Source organism: Artibeus jamaicensis, unplaced genomic scaffold (genome assembly GCF_021234435.1).
Source record: "Artibeus jamaicensis isolate MK-2021 breed Jamaican fruit bat unplaced genomic scaffold, CSHL_Jam_final contig_76, whole genome shotgun sequence".
Taxonomy (NCBI): domain Eukaryota; kingdom Metazoa; phylum Chordata; class Mammalia; order Chiroptera; family Phyllostomidae; genus Artibeus; species Artibeus jamaicensis.
In genome coordinates, this window is record NW_026521954.1 from 9271715 (window position 1) to 9277714 (window position 6000).

Genomic DNA, 6000 nt, shown 5'->3' on the forward strand with positions numbered 1-6000 from the left:
TTTATCTCCCAAATCAGTTTCATAGAATGGAGAGATGATTTTCAGTTGGAATAATCAGAGAAAGTGGTAGGAATACTGTGGTTACTTTAGACCTTGTACCATTGGCAGGATTTGGGCTGGGTTTGTGGGAGCACATTTTAGGGGATGGGGCAATGTGACCTAGAGACTGAAATAGAGAAGGCAAGTTTCAGAAACAGTGAGCAAGCCCAACTAGGGCACAGAGTGGCCATGAAGTGATTGGGTCAGAGACGACTAGAAATGTAGAAAGATAATACAGTATGAATAGAACTCTGAGAATATGCATCTGTTTTCTGGTATTTAAATTTTCTCCAATCACTGTCATTAAGCACATATCGGGGGTATTAGGATTAAAGCATTCAGTAAAAGGCAGGTAACAGGTGAAATCTAGAGTACTCTTCGGAAACAGCTCAGGGGCTCTAGGCTGCAGACACTCTGGAATAATCTTCAAGGTGCCACAATCAGAATCGACAAGGTCAAACCATTTTCTCTTGTTGAATCTTCCATCAAACTGAGGAGAGGATCAAATTGGCAAACTTGACACATCCACCCAACATGTGACCTGCAGACAAGTGGCAAAGGAACACTGACATGATTTTTACCAAAAGAAGGTAGAAGGGATGCTTGGTTGGTGAAAATAGCGATGCCCATCATTAGTGATTTATCACAACAGTGTGGTGGAAAGATGAAATAATACACAGTGTGGGTGTAAAAAAGGAATTAAGAAGGAAGGCATTTGCAAGACTTCTGCATTAAGGGACTCATACCTCTCCTCCACCATGTGCTCTGGGAACACTGAACCCATGCAGACACAGCCCGATTGCTTTGTTTCTCTGCCTTTAACCTTTAGCATTATTGTTCCTGTGCTTGGAGAATTTATTTTTGTCTCATTGTCTGATACCTCTTAATGTGTTCATGTTAGTCTTTAATTAACTTTTTTTTTTTACCAGCTGTAGCTGCCCAAGTCAGACCAGTTTTTAAAAATGTATTATGAACCACTTACATGTATTTCTCTACTGTGATATTTATAAATGTATTTAGTATCGTCAATGTTCCAATGAACATACTTGTTGAATTTATGAGTATGTCTTATGTAACTTTGTATTTTCAGCCTTAAGCACAATTATAAATATTTGGTGAAAAAAATATACATATGCATGATATGATTTCTGTGGCCTTCTTCTGCCACTAAAAGCAGCAGATTTCTAGATGTCCTTGTGGCTAAATGATCACATTTGCTTTCATCTCACTATGGACTCAACTGATTGCAGTGATTATTAACCTGAAAACAGCCAGTTAAATGACCATCGAACTATGTGCTCAAGCACTAGGTCTAAATCAGTCCGACCACAACAGAAATGAGACTGAAGAATGTTAATTGAGTCAAATTCATATTTAAATATCCACAGGTGGCTACTGGCTACCATATTGGACAGAGCATGTCTAAAGGCTACAGCTATTGGCCACAAGAGCAGGGATGGCAGCAGAAGCAGAGGTGAGCCAAAAGCCACTGTTTTGGCCAAGAAGAGGTAAAGGCACTCAGGTCCACCACTGTTGGGAGATAAAGTGCTGAAATTGGGTGGTATGATAAACAACCATTCAGTTTTCTGAGGCATGGTGCTTTAGATGCTAGTATACATTTTTACTTTCTTAGTTCTAAGAACTACCAAGATATCTTGAACATTTCTCAATCCTTTGAAAGAAAGGGGCATTAAATAATGCAATTATTTAATCATAAAATATTAATTTTTTTCAGGAAGGGAGATGGGGAACAAACTTTGGGATTCATTCTCTGTTACCACTATTTCTATCAAACTCCACACCCCCAAACACCTGCATACATTACTCCTCTATCATTTTCCCACCCTAAACCTCTTTCATTCTTCAAGTTTCCCTGCTCTCATAGGGTCTCTGGCCTTTTTATACACAGTTATCTTTGCCTGGAAACTGCTTCATCCCTTACCCTCATCTATTCATCCCTATTCTTAAACTTAGATGCCTTTTTGAATGGCTATGCCTATTGCAAAAATATATAAGATAAACTCCCACCAGTTATCCTGAACAAGGATTATTCAGGATTTTCTCATCTTTGAATGTACCAAGTATCAAGCGCTTTGTGGTTCTTAACAATTTCAATGTTCCCCACCCCGTTCCCCAAGGACCTCTCACCTATATTAGAACTCTACAAGAGAAGGGATCACACATATCTTTCTCACCACTGAATCCCAAATATCCAGAATTCTGTTGACATACCTCATACAATTTTGTTAGGTTAATAAATTATATCCACATTTCCTGGAGAAAATGTACAAAGTTAAAGAGTTGAGGGAAAATAAAATACATAAGCAACTTTTCTGCAAGGATATGATTCCGTTTCAGAAATTTTGTTCTAAATTAAATTGTCCTAATAGATTTGAAATTGAACAGAAACACCTTTGAAAACCAGGATGGAAATGGCAATTTTACGAGATGACGTCTCCAGAAGGTCATTTCCCTGCACAATTGCAGAAGATTGAGAAGTAGCATCACATCTTTGAGCTGTAATTTAAATACATTTTCTGATTTGAATTTTAGAAATTGTTCTGTGCTTCACACGGTTATAACCAAAACTTACATATTGGTTAAAATTGAGTCAAATTACAGCTAAAGACACATTTGGAGCTAATGGGAATATCTAGACATTTCTAGATAGAAGTGGACTACAGTGTGGGTGAAATAAATATGTCCCACCAGAATCCTCTGTGCTGGCTACTTTAAATCTGAGTGGAAGAAATAATAGCTCTGGGAATTCTTTCCCATGATGCTGTGGGGAACAAGGAGTACAGAGATCAAGGCCCTTCCTTCAGGAGTCTGATAGAAATAAGCATTGCAAATGTCATTTCCAAATGGACTTCTGGTAATTCAGTTTCAGTCCACTATCCTGAATAATCTTTTTTTAATTTGTAATTCAGGTTGAAATTAAACCTGAGCACTGGAGCCTTCCATTTACATATCTTTCTGCCCTTCTTGAAATGTTATGTATAAATTGGTGCTTTCATCCCTGTTGAAACATGAAAGCAATGCACAATCCTTTGTCAGTATTGGGTCTGATTACAACAGAGGGAAGATTATTTTTCCACCTGTGACGCTATCATCATAATTGGCCGACTTACATTTATAGTCAAGTGGGACTGTTTCTCTGATGACTTAGAGCCTTTAAACCTGAGGATAACAAATGCGGGGCCTGTGAAGCAAATATCAATCCTACGCGGAGAGAAAAAATCAAATCGCTTGCTATACTGTTTGTTTTTATCTAATAAAAGATGGAGAAAATAGCAAAAAAATGAGCCAGGGGTATTCCAGACAATTTAAATAAAGACACCAACAGGCAGTATACTAAATATCTCTGTGTGGATCCCAGTCATGGACATAGCAGGAGCATGGCTCTAGTCTTATAAAAAAGATGGCTCACTGAGGAATGAGTTTTTTTGAATAAGGGCTATATTGCTCACACTGTTCACCCTCACTTTGCCAACAGCAACTATAGCCTTGAAGCAAGTTTTCCAATATGGTAGCATTCTCAATTGCTGATTTTATTTCTTAAACTATGCATGGATGTACAGTACGCATTCTTTATGACTGAGAATTTACATTTTCTCTCCTTTGATTATTTTAGTCAGTGAGAATGTAGACCAGGCATAGATTTTTATAGTAGCTTTCTCAATAGCTTCATTTTTAAAGGTTTAATAAAAACAACTAATACAACTTAACACCAGGAAGACAAACAACTCAAGAATGGGCAAAAGATCTGAATAGACACTTCTCCAAAGAGGACACATAGAGATATGAAAAGATGCCCAACACCACTAATCATCAGAGTAATGCAAATTAAAACCTTGGTGAGATATACCTGACACCTGTCAGAATGGCTACCATCAGTAAATCAACAAACAAGGGATGCTGGTGAGGATGTGGAGAAAAGGGAACCCCAGTGCCCTGTTGGTACAAATGCAGTCTGGCACAGCTACTATGGAAAACAGTATGGGACATCCTTAAACAATGAAAAATGGTATTCCCTTTTGACCCCCTGATTCCCACATCTGGGAATATGCCCCAAGGTTCCTGAAACACCAATAGAGAAAATATATGCACCCCTATATTTATGGCAGTGCTATTTACAACAGCCAAGATTTGGAAATAGCCTAAGTGCCCATCGGTAGATGAATGGATAAAAAAGCTGTGGTACATTTACAAAATGGAAGAGGCACACATGTACACAGCAGTAAATAAGAAGAAACTCTTACGTTTTGCAACTGCATGGATAGACCTGAAGAAAATTTTACTAAGTGAATGAAGCCATTCCGTGAAAGAACAATACCACGTGATCTCGCTTATATGTGGAACGTAAGGAACACAATAAACTAATGAAGAATATAGTAACAGAAGCTAAGACTCCTAAAGCAGACTGACAGCTACCAGAAAGGAGTGGGGGAAATGGGCTGAAAGATGGTGAAGGGATTAAGCAAAGAACATTTATGCACAATCTATGGACATGGACAATAATATGAGGATTGGCTAGGGAAGGGGAGAGGGCGGGGCTCGGGAAAGCAATAAAAAGTGGGAACTGTAACAGCATAAAAATAAAAATATTAAAAAAACTAGTCCTGAGTATTATTATAAGGTCAACATCTACAATAATTCCAAACTGAAGCTTCAGAAATGGTCATATTGGAGAATTCATACTGAAAAAATCCAATTTGCATGGTAAAGCATCCATCCATATTTTCTAAGTTGATCAAATCTTAGATAATAGGTTCATTATGGTTGTTGATAATTTTTTCTGCATGTTATTTTACTCAAAATATATGCTTCAGATTTAGAATCTTAACAGTGTTCATATTTAGCCTTTACACAATTTTTTGCATCGTTTTGGTAATGACAAATATGAAGTTATTTACCATATTGCATTCATTATGCTGGGATAAGAAATATCAATTGTCACACTAAAATAATAATGTAAAACTTTTTAAAAATGTATATTGCTTTGCAGGTATTATATTAGGTGAAAAGTTTTCAATGTTTTAGAAGTAAATTGTTTATTTTATTATTTTAGTTTATTCACTCAACTACCCATAATTGTAAAATACATCTATGTGGTCACTTTTTATATTGTTAATGCAAAACATGTTCATTTATACAATGTGTAAAACATAAATACAACAAAAAAGTCACCTCATTCCCAGAATGTATTACATTCATCACAGTGTTTCTTATTTTATGTATATAATTTTATATAGAGCATTATGTATACAGTGCTCTAAATGTGAAATTTTATGTTATTTTTTTTACCTAACATAGTATACTGAGGACTTATCCATGACATTCAAATATAAATATGTTTAAAGCTTTTGATCCCAGGAAAAAAGTGAATCCCCCACCTCTAAACCCAAGTGAGAACTTCCAGAATAAGATATTCTTTTTAATCTTTTTGTGAAGTGGATGATCATTTTTGTGTTGAGAAAATTGTGTGCTCTTTTACAGTTGCCCAAGGATCTGTGCACATTGACCTCTATCTCTGAGAGAGGCAACCTTTGTGATCTGAGGATGAGATTTTCACAAAACTGGCCAATGGGAAGGAATGACCCTGATAACTATGGGAACCACATAATCTAACCATTGAGGGTGATTATTAGTGACTTTGATGGACAAAGCCATGAATTAGCACTGTCCTGCTCAAACACATACATACTTATGTGAGGTATAAGAAGAAGAATTTCAGTGATGGGTTCTAAAATTAGTGTCAATTGGAATAGTTTTGGTGTATACCAGGGCCAGCAAACTAATTCATTGATCAAATCTAGCTGGCTGACTGGTTTCCTATGTCTCCTCAGTGAAGAATGGTATTTATGCATTTAAATGATTGAAAAAAAAACATCCGGAAATGTGTTCTCCCTCTTGTCATTTAAATACCTACATAATCATTGTAATTCTTGAATTGCAAAG